Genomic DNA, 16,954 nt, shown 5'->3' on the forward strand with positions numbered 1-16,954 from the left:
ATGAATGCATATATTGGTGATAATAGTATACAGAAATGTGTTATATATGGGGAAATGCTTTGTAAAAATGTGTATAATAAGCAAAAATGTATACATATTACAAAATTAATCTTATTATTATTTATTTCCTGCCCTTCACACTAATGTTTCAGGGTAGAATACAACATTAAAACACAACATTACAACTCAATATTAAAAGCAGTTTAAAATAACTTACTACGACAGAAATTAGGTGGGTCCTAAAAATATATACCTCAAGTGTCAAGAGCTGGGGCAAAGAGGTGTGTCTTCAGCAATTGCCAGAAGCCTTTTAAGGGAGTTCCATGTCTATACAGTATAAGGAGAAATTTGCATGAAAACAGTGATGAATTTTCATGAGTTCTAAATATATATGTGGACATGTGGAGAGTGGAACTAGAGATTTGAAAAATTAAAAACTGAGAGAAACCAAAATTGACAGATTCACTCATCCCTAGGGAAGGGCAAATGAGCTGGTGTTTGTGTTCTATGTCCAGTGGTGTAGCGTGGGGGGTGCCAGGGGTGCCGGCCGCACCGGGCGCAACATTTGGGGGGGCGCGTTTGGCCGGCCCTCCTCGAGGAAGCAGGAACCCCACTGTCCTCGGACCTCCTCCGAAGGCTGGCGGTGGGGCGGAGAGACCTTCTCCCCGCACCAGCCTTCGGATGGCTGTTCTGAAGACTTGTGGTGGGAGCAGTGGTGTAGTGTGGGGGGTGCAGGGTGGCCTGCTGCACCTGGCGCAACATCTTGGGGGGGGGGCGTGGAAGAGACTCGAGTGCTAAAATCCACGGGTTAGGGGGCGCAAATTACTTGCCTTGCCCCAGGTGCTGAGAACCCACGCTACGCCACTGTCTATGTCAGTTTCACATGCATTCAGTTATGAGTACATTCAGTCCTGTTTTCTAAGGTTTTAAAAAAAGTACACAAAACATGCACACTTCCCCTAAAATACACAGTTACATATGTGGGTTTTATTAATGTTGATAAAGTTGTATGCAGATATATGTAAAATTCTGGAAGGTTTAATTGATATGTTTTAAAATGTGGGTGGAAGAAAAAAATTTCCTCCAGCCTTATATAATACATTTTCTATCATGCTTTTTGAGGACAGATATATTTTTTCCTTCTTATTTATCTGATTGATTTCCGGGGGGAGGGGGGGTTTAAAAAATGTCCTGTGCCTCTTTTCTATTCAAATATGTTCCAAGGCAGCTCTTAAGAATAAAAGACATGGCAATATATGAAATAGCAGGCAGATAGCCATCAAACACGGCCTAAGATGAATAAAAATCATTTTTAAGAGCTTAAAAACTGAGAATAAATAAAAACCAATATGAGCAGCAACATCAACAACTGCTAAGACCTACTAAAAGCCATAGAGAGGCGGAACCTGATACAGGAATGCTAAAAGCATTCCTGCCCCTCTCATCCATCAGGGGATGGCATTCTGTAAATGAGATTGCACCATGGAAAAGTTCTTCTCCATGGTTGCCAGCAGTCTACTGTCACATTATGTAGGTGGCTTCAGGAGGGCCTCTGAAACTGAATTTATATTTTGGGCTATATCACCTAGGAATGACTGTACTTTCAGTCCAACCTAAGTGCCCCCAACCAGCCTGACTATTTTCAGTCCTAGATGTCAGCTTACAATTCTTCCACGTAAAATCCATTCCAAGCAGTGGTGTAGCATGGGGAAGCCACAGAGGCTGTTGCCCCAAGCACAAAAATTCCTAGAGGCACAACCCACGCTACGCCACTGGGCCACAGCAGTCCCAAAGGTGCCACAAGACTGGGAGGGAGATGGCTCCCTTCCCTGGCCCAGCAACACACAGAGCGTGAGTTGGAATGGAGCTCTCCATCCCCTTTGGTGCCTCAAGTCTATGTCCTTTGTTCGCCACACACTTCTCATGCCGCAGCTGGTGCTGCTGCTGTGCACGCCAGGTCGCTGCTGCACCAGGCGGCCCCCTTGGCTCCCCTCTGCCCCCATTTCAAGATGGAGGAGTCAGGCGTCCATGGCACTTCAGTGCCCCTAGCCCAGGCCCCTCCTGTATGGGAGAAGGCAGTCAAAAGCATAGCAGGGTGCTGCCAAAGCACCAGCACAGACCTTAGGTGGGATCCTTTGGTGAGCCTTGGAGGGCCTTCTTTTTTGAATAATTTTGAAATAATTAAGAATTTCAGCATAACAATTTATCAAAGACGTATCATCCTCATTTACCCCCCCCAATTTTTCCCTCCCCCCAAAAAACCCACCCTCCCACCCCCGCCCGGACTTACCTCGGCTCCTCTCTCTGGTTTTTCAACACACGTCATTCTCTGCATATTATAAAATTGTAAAGATCCTTAAATTATCTGTCTATATGTTACCAATAATAAATTTGTGTTTGTTTATTCAAAACCTGCCAAGGAGTCCAGTTCATTTTGTTGTTTCTTTAAGTACTTTGTAAAAGGTTCCCATTCTTCTTTAAAGTCACAGTTGTCCTTATCACGGAGTTTGTGTGTCACTTTAGCCAGTTCCACATAGTCCATCAATTTCCCTTGCCACAGTTCTCTTGTCGGGATTTCTTCATTCTTCCATCCTTGTGCTATTAAGACTCTTGCCACCGTTGTCGCATACATGAATATGTTCTTCAATTTCCTTGGCAGGTCTTTTCCTACAATCCCTAATGACATGCGTGTAATTCTGATCATACATTGTATAGGTAGACACCACCTTGCGCTTTGCCTCATGCAGCAAAGTGACTTGGACAGGCACTGCTTTTGGGGACATGCATGCAGAACAGTGCTATTGCACTCATGTCCTGCTTGTCTATTTCCCATAGGTGTCTAGGTGGCTACTGTGAGTTTAGGAAGGTAGCAAACTGCCTCATACTTAATGAGACCATTGGTCCATCTAACTGGCAGGAGCTCTCCAGGATTTTAGGCAGGGTTCTCTTCCAACCCTGCCTGGGATGTCAGGGATTGAACTTGCGACCTTCTGAATGCAAAGCAAGTGCTCTACCACTGAGCTACTGTCTTTCCTACTGAAGACAATGTTGGATTTGGTGGTACAACTGGGCTGTTTTACATTCTTAAACTCTTACCTGGAAATTACTGAACAGTGATTTTCCAATCGAAGGGTTAGGTGGACAATATTGTTCTTCTTGTTTTGAAATGCATTCATTTTTTCTTAATTTTTGTGAGTTTTCAACAAATGTTAGGGCCCACTGAAATGAACGAACATGGATAACCTAGGGCCATTCATTTCAGTGGGTCTACTCTGAGTAAGTTGGATACAACCCAGAGTCTTTAATTGAAAAAATAATAATGAACTGATACTTTCAAAGAAGGTAGTGTTAGATTGACTCAGAATTGAACTTGCTTTTGATCTTATTGACTGCAGTGCAGCTTGTCGAGAATACTGCTTCTTCTTTCTTAACTACTTAGGAGCAGGCTATAGCTCAGCGGTAGAGGATTTGCATTGCTTGCAGAAGGTCCCAGGTTCAATCACTGACATCTCCAGACAGGGCTGAGAAAGATCTCTCTGGAACTCTGGAGAACTGCTGCCAGTCAGTGTAGGCATTGCTGAGCTTGATAGATGGCTTGACATAAGACAGTTTCTTATGTTCTTATGTAAATAGTTTATATACTGCTTTTAGTATCACCTTCATCAAATACAGAAGGGCTGTGTGGTGAATTCAAGGAGTCAATCCCGCAAGCCTTTTGTGAATCTTAAGCTTTGCAGAAAATGACATATTGTGGAAATTGCTGGTGATTTTTGCATCTGTCCAACATGGTATTCCCTTAGCTACTTCCTTGCCAACAAGGGCATACCGTAAATGCATCTTAGATTATAAACAGTGTCCTGATGCACTATTATAATAAAATCGCACCTGTTTTTGAACATAGCATCGCCTCTTCTAACAATACTAAGAAAGCATTCGCCTAGCTGGGCTTTCACCTGCATTTAGGGCAGTCCTGACATCTTGTGAAAGCAAGCATGACTGTCTACCCAGTGGGGCTCAAAAGCCTCCTGTTTCTTCTGCCTGTTATGTTGGGCAAATGACCTTCCCCAATACTTTTGCAATTGTATTCAGCATTCCACACTGTTTCTACTCCCTTTTCTCCCCACCCCCCAGTCAAAAAGGGGGGAATACACTGATCTGAACTGGGGCTTGTTGTGAATTGTGTGCTAAGGGTAAAATGTTTCTGATTAACAGAAACAACCGCCTTTCAATACTTTGCCTGAAATTCTTCCTACCTGTGTCACATTACCTATCTGTCTGTCTATTTATCCACATACACATGGCTGCTGTTCCAGATGCTGGATCTGCAGGTGATAATAAACTCTGCACTGACACGTCAACATCACAAAGAGGAAGAAGAATCAACAACAACGCCGTGCAATTTTTAAACACCAAATGAAAGAACGCGGCAGGAGCCAGTGCTGTGGGCAGGGATCTGCCCTGATAGGCAAGGTCACAAACAAATTATATTTATGAAATGAAAACGCAGAAGCCACCAGGAAGTCCCATGCAAACAGACAAATAAAAGAAGCTTTGTAATCAACAAAAGAAAAAATCCCAACCCCCAAGATGGGTAGCCATCTTAGTCTATTGCAGCAAAAACAACAGCGTCTTGTGGCTGTTTAAAGGTAAAGGGACATCTGACAATTAGGTCCAGGCACGAACGACTCTGGGGTTGCGGCACTCATCTAGCTTTAGTGGCTAAGGGAGCCGGCGTTTGTCCACAGACAGCTTTCCAGGTCATGTGGCCAGCATGACTAAGCCACTTCTGGCGAACCAGAGCCGCACACGGAAACACCGTTTATCTTCCCGCCAGAGCGGTACCTATTTATCTACTTGCACTTTGACATGCTTTCAAAACTGCTAGATTGGGAGGAGCAGGGACCGAGCAATGGGAGCTCACCCTGCCGCGGAGATTTGAACTGCCGACCTTTCAATCTGCAAGCCCAAGCGGCACAGTGGTTTAACACACAGCACCACCCACGTGGCTGTTTAAGGAGTAACAAATCTATTACGGCCTAGAAACCTGAAGGTTCACAGGTGCACTTAGTGTTCCCAACCCTAACCCTGCGGAAAGCCATCTACTTAGACTTTAATTTGATTTTGACCTGTTTTAGGAGGTAATTTAATTATTGCTTGATTTTATACTAATGTTATATATCTGATGTTAGCAGCCCTGAGCCCGACTTCAGCCAGGGAGGGTGGGATATAAATAAAAGTTTATTGTTGTTGTTGTTGTTGTTATCTAAAAATGGAGGCAGGGCCTGTAAACAGTGAGGTCAAAATGAAATGAAATGCAGAAAGCTACTGATGGTGGCAATTACCTTAATAAGAATGAATATTTACAATGAAACAATCACATATAGTGTGATAAATACCTGCTGTGCCGATTTAGTCCCCAAGTGATGGCATGGATGTATTGCAATTAAATGGTTTCCCATTGCAGTCCCCACCTGAAGTTCCTTTGGTCCAGTACGACCACTTTAAAGTCAGTTGCTGAGTGTCCTGGGAGGCCTCTGGCTTTTTCTCTATTGCCATTTCAGATATCAGATTTATGTCAATTTATTATTTTGCACCCAGCGGGTGCAGAATGCTGCAGCGAGACTCCTTACGAGGTCTTCGCTGCGAGATCACATTCACCCGGTGCTATACCAGCTGCACTGGCTCCCGGTGGAGTACAGGATCAGGTTTAAGGTGCTGGTTTTAACCTTTAAAGCCCTATACGGCCTAGGACCCTCGTACCTACGGGACCGCCTCTCCTGGTATGTCCCACAGAAAAACCTACGGTCTTCAAATAAAAACCTCTTGAAGGTCCCAGGCCACAGAGAAGTTAGGCTGGCCTCAACTAGAGCCAGGGCTTTTTCGGCTGTGGCTCCGATCTGGTGGAACACTCTGTCACAAGAGACCAGGGCCCTGCGGGACTTGACATCCTTCCGCAGGGCCTGCAAGACAGAGCTGTTCCACCAGGCCTTTGGCCAGGGCACAGCCTGACTCCCTCCCTCGGCAATTTTCGCAGAGCTCTGGCCCAATGGTTGCTAGTGGCTTGAATTAATTAATTTTTATAATGAATGATTTTAGAATGTTGTTTATGTTGTACTTTTGTACTGTTTTATTGTTATTAACCGCCCTGAGCCCGGCTTCGGCTGGGGAGGGCGGGATATAAATAAAATTTTTTATTATTATTATTATTATAAAGACTGGCCAGTTTGCCCTGCAGGAGCACCTTTTTGACATTTGGTGATGGCACACACACACACATATAGGTATCAAATTGGAAGGTGAGCAGGTGAATGAATCTCTGAAGTTGGGGATGACATTATTAGGTCATGTAATGGCGCTGGCAGAGCAGGGATGGGGCAGAGTCAGCAGCTGGATCTGCCAAAAAAAAAAAAAAAGGAGAGAAGCTTTGCTTCTGGTTGGGAAAAAGCAACACATCCTTGCACTGCTATTGACCTGTGCTTGGTGTTGCTTAGCAGCATTGAAAACTTGAGTCTCATAAGAGAAAAAATGTGTGGTATGTATGTATGTATGTATGTATGTATGTATGTATAAATAAATAAATAAATAATATGGCAGACAAAAGGCTCAGGGGATTAGAACACTGTTCCTATAACAAAAAGGCCTAGGAGAGGGAGGGAAGACCTTTCAGCCCCAGAGATAAAACATTCCAGCCACGCAAAAGCACTTGGGGAGTGAGGTGGGGATAGTGATCCCAAGGGCCCATGCCCTCCAACATTTCTCCGATGAAAATAGAGACATCCCATTCCATTATGAGAAGTTTACTATTTATACCCCACCCATCTGGCAGCATTGCCTCAGCCACTCTGGGCAGCTTCCAACATATATAAAAACGTAAAACATTAAACATTAAAAATAACTTCCTTATATAAGATTGCCTTCAGACGGCTCAGGAGTCTGATAACTCCATACCCTCCAACATTTCTCCGATGAAAATAGGGACAACCCAAGGAAAAGCGAGACATTCTGGGATCAAATCAGAAACCGGGATAGCTGCTCTAAATCAGGGGCATCCCTGGAAAACAGGAACACTTAGAGGGTCTGAGGGCTGAGTAGAGGGGCCTGAAGGACTGTAACCCTACTCTTCAACAGAAGAGATTGGTCATAGGAGACTCAAGAATAATGGCTGGGAAGGAGCTGCCAATGTGCCCTCAGCATCTGCTACCTGAGGCAATTGCTTCACTCTGCCTAATGGTGGGGCCAGTCTGATTGCTGTGCTTAAGCCTCAGGGCTTCTTTGAAAGATTTCACTAATGGCTGTTGAAAGCAGGATGCTGAACTAAATGGACCTTTGTTCCTTTCCAGAAGGGCTGTTCTTATGTTCTTCTGATTTTACTTAAACCAAGAGTGAGAAACCTTATTTAGCCCAGGGGCCACATTCCTATATGGAAAACCTTCTGGGGCTGTACACAAATGGTACACTCTAGAGGTTTCTATACACCGAGATTTGGGAGAAGAAGCAATGGAGGAGGATTGGAAAAAATTTAAGGACTATTTGCAAAAACTTTATAAGTTATATGAATCATAAGAATTCGCATGATTTGGAAAGGCTAGCTCCAGCAACGAGAGTGAATGATATATGAAACCAAGCAAACCAATGAAAGGACTAATGTTTAAATGTTTAAAATGATATTATATTTGCTTTTAGAGTAAATGGATAACAAGTAATTTAAACTTAAAATGCAAAAGAAAGTCAAAAGAAATACATGAAACAAGGTTATAATTTGCTGATAATTTTATTGTCAAGAATGCATTGTGTGGGAGATGTGGGGAGGTCCGATAGAAGATTGAAATAAGTCTTGAAATGATCCATTTTCTTTTTTTCTTTTCTTGTTGTTTTTGTTTTTTTGTATATCTGACTGCATATCTTTATCTGGAAAAAATGCAATAAAAAATATTATAAAAAAAAATAGAGGTTTCTATACATACCTCTTTCCATCTGGGCAAGTAAGAGGCATTATCCCAGTTCAAGGGCACATTCCAGCCAGGCAAAAGCACTTGGGAGCAGATGGAACAGGGAAGGTGGGTGTTGTTAAGTTGTGGGTGAACATATCAGACGACACAGCGATTCTTCAAACAGCTCTTGTTTATTCACAGGCCAGAACAGAACTGAACTGAAGGGTTCAGTCAGCCTGCTTATATAGAGCTCCAGTACAACGTAACTGTAACCATTTTCTAAAACTATCCAATCACTGAACGTGACTTTCGATCCCTTATTTGCATAACTATCTACAGTATCCCCCTGTTGGCCCAGGGTGAGAACTTCAGTACATAACAGGTGTGGCTTGGAAAGAGGAGCTGTCTGGGGAGAATCTCAAGGGCTAGATAGGAAGGCCTGGGGGGGCACATTTGTCCTGTGGGATTGAGCTTCCCCACCCCTAACTTAAATAAAGAGACTGGTAATGATTCTGGAATTTGGGTTGATTGTTTAGATTTCCCCTAAAGCTGAGAAGCTTTCCAATACTGCTGAAGGATACTTACAGAAATCCACATTACTTTTGTCAAATCCATTGCACTGCACGTCAAAAGCAGCTCATGCTTTTGTCAAACCACTCTTATCGATTTTAGCTGCAGAAAAAGAATATGTAAGAGCCTGCAGATGGGCGGGGGGGAGGGGAGGGGGGTCACAGACAAAAAGATCGAGGCACCTTTTCCTCTCCATCACCATGGCAGTTCGCCAAAAGAGACAGCTGCTGTTCTGTGCCAAGCAATGCTGGAAACCAGAGGTCTGGATTCTGCTTTAAGCTGTGAGGCAAAAAGCAGGCTTCAGAGGAAGGTTGCTAGGACAGCAGAGTAGATGACCGTCCAGGCAACTGATTTGAGGGGCGGCTCCAAATAGATGTCACCTGAGGGACAGCTAGGCAGCAGGTTTTAACTAGGTCTGTGCACACACCCTCCCCATTCTGATACAAGGTCCAATCCAGCACACTGGAGTGGCTCTGATTTGACACAGGATGATCCAGAGATGAGATGTGTCATATCCAGGCCCTGAACCCATTCAGAGGCCTTGCACAGTGTTCAACTAGGGTTTAAAACTCTACCTAAGGAGTTTGGATTTGATATCCCGCTTTATCACTACCCTAAGGAGTCTCAAAGCGGCTAACATTCTCCTTTCCCTTCCTCCCCCACAACAAACACTCTGTGAGGTGAGTGGGGCTGAGAGACTTCAAAGAAGTGTGACTGGCCCAAGGTCACCCAGCAGCTGCATGTGGAGGAGCAGGGAAGCGAACCCGGTTCCCCAGATTGCAAGACTACTGCTCTTAACCACTACACCACACTGGCTCTCGGATGTGGTTGGGAGGTGGTAGATTAGGAGACACACACAGGCTTCATGCATCTCCTCCCTCCTCCTCACTGACAGACTGCCCGCACTTTTGACAGCCCCATATCACTCTGGGTGGGCATGATACAGCCCAGTGCAATCCAGGACTGAATCAGTGTGCTCCAGCCAAATCCCAGGTCAACCTGAATTGCCCCAAATTTGTTGAGAATTCAGGATTTGGCCAGAGCTGGTGAACAGCCCTGGTTCTATGGCATTTTGTGACTGATCCTGCTGTCCTCTCCTTAGTCCTGATCCAGAGGCAAATTGGGTTCATGATATTTCCTCATGAGACAGGAAGAAATGTGCCATCAGCCAGGGCTGCCCCTTCTGCTGTGGACTTTGTCTCCAACCCATTGTTCTTCCTACCCCAAGGGCCTCATATACAATAATGTGCAGTGGGCAGCAAGAGGCTGTGACCAGTAAGTGTGTTTTGGGTTGCCCATCTCTGTATACTACCCGAGTGGAACATCTCCTAGAGCAAGGGTGGAAAACCTTAGACCAAAATGTGGTTCTCCCGCCCTCTCTGTGTGGCTTTAGGAATCCATGCTCCCTTCCAACTCTACCATTATATGAATATATTATTCACCCCAGGCCACATAGCCTCTTTCCATGCCACACCCCTTGCCAACCCCACTTAAATGTGTCCTTGAACTCTAGAAACTAGACTGTTGTACAAAGGTAATATTTACATTCCTTTTTTAAAAAAAAAGTTAAGAATAATGAAACCAACTATTACCCATACAAAAAAGAAAAAAGAACAAGAGCTAATAAGAAAGTTACCAAAAAAGAAACCTAAAAACCCGGTAATTGAAAAAATCAAAAAGAAGAGAAAAAAGAAAAAAAAATTTAAAAAGAAATAATCCATTTTTCAATATCTTTAAGTTCATTTCCTTGTTTCCTTGACCTCCTCACACCTCCCCTTTTGTATTCCCGTTTAAAAGTCCTTTCAGCAAATCCTTACCCTCTTTCATTTTTCTTTACTTTATAATATTAACCTATTATAACTATATATTTTCATCCAAATAACTATCTATATTTACATATTCTTATTAGCCTTAATACTAAAACCACTTATTTTCAGTCCAACGTCATTTTAACATTCATTAATTTTACAGTATTTCTGTAGATAGTCTTTAAATTTCTTCCAGTCTTCTTCCACCATTTCTTCTCCCTGGTCTCGGATTCTGCCAGTCATTTCTGCCAATTCCATATAGTCCATCACCTTCATCTGCCATTCTTCCAGAGTGGGTAAATCTCTTGTTCTGTATGTTTTGTGTAAAATCTTAATAAATATATTTTTTTTAAAAAAAAAATTACATTCCTTGCTCTATCCACCTTTGCCTCTGGCCCCACCCACCATTGGCCTGTGGACCCCAGAACGTTGCCCAGAAGGAAATGTGGCCCTCGGTCTAAGAAACATTCACACACACACACCCTTTGTTCTAGAGTTAGTATTGTAGCATTGGGTGAGAATAAAACACTTCATTAGACTTCTGGCAGTTAAATTGTCCTCCAGCACAGTTCTTCAATAAAGTGCTCTTTACAGGAATGTTTTGAAAGCAACACTTGAACATGCAAGACAGAACAAGGGCAAGACAATACATAGTACCTTAGCCAAGCACTAACAATGTGGAATAGCACCACCAAGTGTTTGGCAGTGCTAGTTATATAATTACAGTACAGGATCCCAGAATTTCCCACTAGGGTGCATCTTCTCCTGGTTCATGTAATTTCTTGGATGTACTCCACTCCCAAGACTACTGGTTCTACAGTGGTGTGTGAGAGGCCTCAATTATTCAGCCTCCCCTTCTTGGCTGTGCTGTAGTTGGTGGGACATGATGAGGGCTAACTTGCAACCCACAGACATGCAGCTGTGCAGAAGGAGAGACTAGACCCTTCAAAAAATGGCAGCTGCAAGGAGAGGAGGTTGGCAAGGAGGCAGCATCAAATAGAAAACAGCAATATAAAGAGAACCGAAAAGCCTCAAAACATTACTCATGGATATCTCTATGCTCAGTTTCATAAGAGCCTAAGGCAGCTACCCTAATCCAAAGGAAAAAAACTAATGGAGCAATGGTGCTCAGTAAAAAAGGAAGGAGACGTGATGGGCCTGATTTATGAGCACCAGAAGCTGACTTTTGCTATATCAGAGTGTGTCCCCTGTCTACACTGACTGGCAATGGCTCTCGAGGGTTTCAGGCAGAGGTCCCCCGCAGTCCTAACTGGAGATTCTAGGGACTGAACCTCGGAACTTCTGCATCAAAGTACAGTGGTGCCCCGCAAGACGAATGCCTCGCAAGACAAAAAACTCGCTAGACGAAAGGTTTTTTCATTCGCGATTTGCCTCGCAAGACGAATTCCCCTATGCGCTTGCTTCGCAAGACGAAAACGTCTTGCGACTTTGTTAAGCCGTTTAAACCATGCTTCGCAAGAAGAAAAATTCGTTAGACGGCAAAAATTGCGGAACGAATTAATTTCGTCTTGCGGGGCACCACTGTAAGTGCTCTTCCATTAAGCTACTTTAAGAGCATTTCATAAGAATGTGGGAACCTGTCTTATTCTGATTCTGACTCTCTCTCTCTCTCTCTCTCTCTCTCTCTCTCACACACACACACACACACACACACACGTTGAGTGCAGTAATACTACACTGACTGGCAGTGGCTCTCCAGAATTTCAAACAGGAGACATTCACAGCCCTACCTGGAGATCTTGGACCTTCTACATGGAAAGTAATACATGCCACTGAACTATATTCCTTCCCCAAATATAGGGTGTGGGACATATACTGAGGTCCAGGTGTGAATACTGGCTCCAAATCTTTATTTGAGTGGAAAGATGCTGCTAATCAAATTTCATGCAGTGGAGAAATGATAGTGGGCTTTCTTCTTCTCTCTCTCGTGTGTGTGTGTAGACACACACACATACACAATTATAGTTCAGAAAGTAGGGCAGGTGAATCAAGCGGAAACAAAGAGGAAGGACATCTCTGTTGCAGCTGTCTGTCCCTATCATAGGCTAGAAGCACCCTGGGATGTTGCAAAAAGATGCAAGCATGCATGGTCTTTGTCACATGAAGCCACGCATGCCTTTTCCCTCAAGAGAGACCGCTTCAGAGGCATATAGTAGTAGTTAGTGGCAGACTGCCTCACATGCAGATTCAATCCCCAGCATTTCCAGGCAGCTACTGCCAGTCAGTGTAGAACAGAGGTGAGGACCCTCAGGCCTATAGGCCAAATGCAGCCCGTACTCATCATCTCTCTCTGGGTTTTCAGACTTCAGGCTACTGAAACTCAACCACATCCCCTCTCATCAGACCACAGCCCTCCTTGAGTGTTTATGCCCAGCTGAAAAGTGTCTTTGAACTGTGACAATGCTTCTTGCATGTCTAGATGGACGATTAAAAGGGGTGTGTGAGCACACTAGCCTATTGAAGAAAGGCAGAAGTTGCATTTGTTGCTCCACACAATTTTGTCTCTGGCCTCACCAAGTTCACTGAGAGGTTGCTCAGAAGGGAGTGACTACTTGGAGTAAATAATATTTATGGGGTGAGAGTCCATGGCCAGCCCCCACCCACAAATTGTGGCCTACTACTCCCACACATCCCCCTTTTTAATTCACCCTGGACTTTTTCTCTCTTTCTTCTTTTATTAAAGTAGCACTTCAGATACACTTCATGATCTGCTATACACAATCAATTATATCTTGCATGTAGAAGTTGAATGCCAGTGGGAAAGCTAGGCTAAAACTCCTTCCTGGCACACTAGCTTTCATTTTGCAGGGAATTATTTCCTGAGGTGTACTCAAAAATGCAAGGCCTTCCTTGAAGTAAGAAGCAGTGTATCCTTTGTTTTGTTTACTTGTTCCCTCCCCCCCCCCATTTATTTTAAATACAGTGGTGCCTCGCAAGACAAAATTAATCCATTCCGCGAGTCTCTTCGTCTTGCGGTTTTTTCATCTTGCGAAGCATGGCTATTAGCGGCTTAAAGGTAAAGGTAAAGGTACCCCTGCCCGAACGGGCCAGTCTTGACAGACTCTGGGGTTTGTGCGCCCATCTCACATCTATTGGCCGGGGGCCAGCGCTGTCTGAAGACACTTCCGGGTCACGTGGCCAGCGTGACAACGCTGCTCTGGCGAGCCAGAGCCGCACACGGAACGCCGTTTACCTTCCCGCTGGTAAGCGGTACCTATTTATCTACTTGCCCCCGGGGGTGCTTTCGAACTGCTAGGTGGGCAGGCGCTGGGACCGAGCAGCGGGAGCGCACCCCGCCGCGGGGATTCGAACCGCCGACCTCTCGATCGGCAAGCCCTAGGCGCTGAGGCTTTAGCCCACAGCGCCACCCGCTTAATAATAATAGCGGCTTAGCGGCTATTAACGGCTTAGCGGCTTTAAGAAAAAGGAAACAAACTCGCAGGAACTCGCAAGACGTTTCGTCTTGCGAAGCAAGCCCATAGGGAAATTCGTCTTGCGAAGCGACTCAAAAAACGCAAAACCCTTTTGTGTAGCGAGTTTTTCATCTTGCGAGGCATTCATCTTGCGGGGCACCACTGTAATTCTCAACTGCCTTTCAGGGCAAAGAAAAAGGAAAGGAAAGGAAATACTTTCCCAAGGCAACTCACATAAAAATATAAATGCACAATTTCAATAAAAAACCTTACTTTAAAACAGTAATTAGAAAAATCTCAGAGTCTGGCCATGTAGTTTGTACAATGAATTAGACCATTTAAGAGCACAATTGTAAACCAGCAGTAAAATAACCACTAACAATTTGAAGCAAGCTCCTTAACTAAAAGACACCTCAAGTGAAAGCGTTTGAAACAGATGGGTGTTTAAGGCCTTTCTGGAGTCAGTACTGATGAGAATAGCTGCCTTTCCCCACCCTGAACAGTCACCTCCTTGCAGCCCTTCTATCAGAGTATCTGAACTGTGCTATCCCAGCTGGTTGTTGTAAGAACTCTAACTTTAAGAAAGTGTCTCTGAACTCCCCACATCCTTCTCCAGCTCCAATCATGTTTCTTTGTGTGCTGTGCCTTTTAAGTTTTTAATCTGAGGGCATGTACTTCTATATTACAGTGGTACCTCGGGTTAAGTACTTAATTCGTTCCAGAGGTCCATTCTTAACCTGAAACTGTTCTTAACCTGAAGCACCACTTTAGCTAATGGGGCCTTGTGCTGCCGCTGCGCCGCCGGAGCACGATTTCTGTTCTCATCCTGAAGCAAAGTTCTTAACCCGAGGTAATATTTCTGGGTTAGCAGAGTCTGTAACCTGAAGTGTATGTAACCTGAAGCGTACGTAACCCGAGGTACCACTGTACTGCAGATCTTTGCAAGAAGAGGAGTTTGGATTTGATATCTCGCTTTATCACTGCCCAGAAGGAGTCTCAAAGCGGCTAACATTCTCCTTTCCCTTCCTCCCCCACAACAAACACTCTGTGAGGTGAATGGGGCTGAGAGACTTCAAAGAAGTGTGACTGGCCCAAGGTCACCCAGCAGCTGCATGTGGAGGAGCGGGGAAGCGAACCCGGTTCACCAGATTATGAGTCCACCGCTCTTAACCACTGCGCCACACTGGCTACTTTGCAAGCTGCTCTGGGGGCCTTTTTTGGCTAAAGAGCTGGGTAAGAGATGCTTTCTGGCATTGCTGGCCAGAAAGTGTTAAAGAAGGACAGAACCTTTTTTATGTATGCGACTACAGCAGCGAGAATACTCATCGCAAAATACTGAAAGACACAAGATTTTCCCACACTGGAAGAGTGGCAGACGCAATTGATGGACTATATGGAACTGGCTGAAATGACTGGCAGAATCCGAGATTTGGGAGAAGAAACAATGGAAGAGGACTGGAAAAAATTTAAGGACTATTTACAAAAACATTATAAGTTGTATGAATGTTAAGAATGTGCACGATTCGGAAACTTTAGCTCCAGCAACCAGAGTTTGTGAGACAGGAAACTAAGTTATAAGTGAGAAAAGGATGAATTTTAAAGTAATATTATCTTTAATTTAAGGTATAAGTAACTGACAAAAAGTACTTTAAATTTTGAAAATACGATATTTGAAAGGTATGAAATAAGGTATGAAACAAGGTAATAATTTGCTGATATCTTTATTATAAAGAATGCAGGGTGGGGGAGATGTGGGGAAGTCCAGTTGGTTATATAAAAATGTTTTGAAGGTTGGATCTTTTCTTCTTTTTTCTTTTCTTTTCTTCTATTTCTGTTTTTTATTTCATTTCTTTCTTTGTATGTTTTCAATTCTGTATCTGAAAATTTAAAAAAAAATATATATTTTAAAAAAGTAATAAATATATCCAGGGTGGGGTGGGGGTGGGTGTGCGCATGCTGAGAACATCCTGTTTCAGGGGTCAGCAACCTTTTTCAGCTGTGGGCCGGTCCACTGTCCCTCAGACCATGTGGTGGGCCAGAATATATATTTTTTGGGGGAAATGAACGTATTCCTATGCATCAGAGATGCATTTTAAACAAAAGGACACATTCTACTCATGTAAAAACACGCTGATTCCCGGACTGTCCATGGGCCAGATTGAGAAGGCTATTGGGCCGCATCCAGCCCCCAGGCCTTAGGTTGCCCACCCCTGTCCTATCTCTATTGCCTATTTCTAATTGATCTTATGGGTGGACAAGTGATCAAGTCCTCTGGTGCTGATCTTAAGGCCCAGACTAGTTCAGACAGAATGGACCCTTTTAATAACCCGGCCCCAAACTATTTAGGGTAGTAAAGGGTTTAGGGATGAATTAATCAGCCTGTATCCAGTCCATGCTAGTTTCTCATATCTTCAAGACCATTCTGTCCATAATTCGGCAAATCTAATTATTAAAAAATCAAAAAGCTTTGCTTCTACACATTTTGAACACATTCTTCCTCTGCAATACATGTAATTGCATTTGCCTTTAAAATACACATTTTTCTCCTTAAAAACTTGCATTTTTGTATGGATGTTTAAAACTGATACTGCATCACAAAAGAAGTACATAATCTGACAAATAAGACATTCCAAGCAGCATTGAGTCTGGAACCTGTAAATTAGGTTGGTGCATTCTAAAATGTGGACCACATGAATTTCTTCTACATCACTAATCTGGAGGTTGGCTGGTTTTTAATCCTGAGACTAAATGGACATTTGCTCTGATCCCTCAGGGCTCTTCCTATGTTTATATTTTGCTCTAGACAAACACAATTCCCCTATTTCTTCTTCTTTTTTGCTAATCTTCAACATTCATTTTTAGCTGCTTTCAAAAAAAATAAATCCCTGCTGACGTTTTCTCTGTGGTGTTGCACAATTTGGGGGTGACCCTTCCCCCAAGGTAAAATGAACACCTTAAAGGACTAATGAAGACATTTAAACAAAGCTGACCTCTTCTGCATAATTCCTGAGGAGTTTGAGGAAGGTAGAATCTCCCCTGGTAGATTTATTCCGCTTCAGGCATGCAACTTTAATCCTTCATTTGACAGGTGTTGATATGGAGAGAATGCAAATTCCTGTTGTGATTATCCTCCTGGTGCATGAAGATGAGGACAAGCGTGCTCTGCTCTTTATGACAGAATAGAAATGCACAGGAAATGTGATGCTGGTAT

Source organism: Podarcis vaucheri (assembly GCF_965113315.1).
Source record: "Podarcis vaucheri genome assembly, chromosome: Z".
Lineage (NCBI taxonomy): Eukaryota > Metazoa > Chordata > Lepidosauria > Squamata > Lacertidae > Podarcis > Podarcis vaucheri.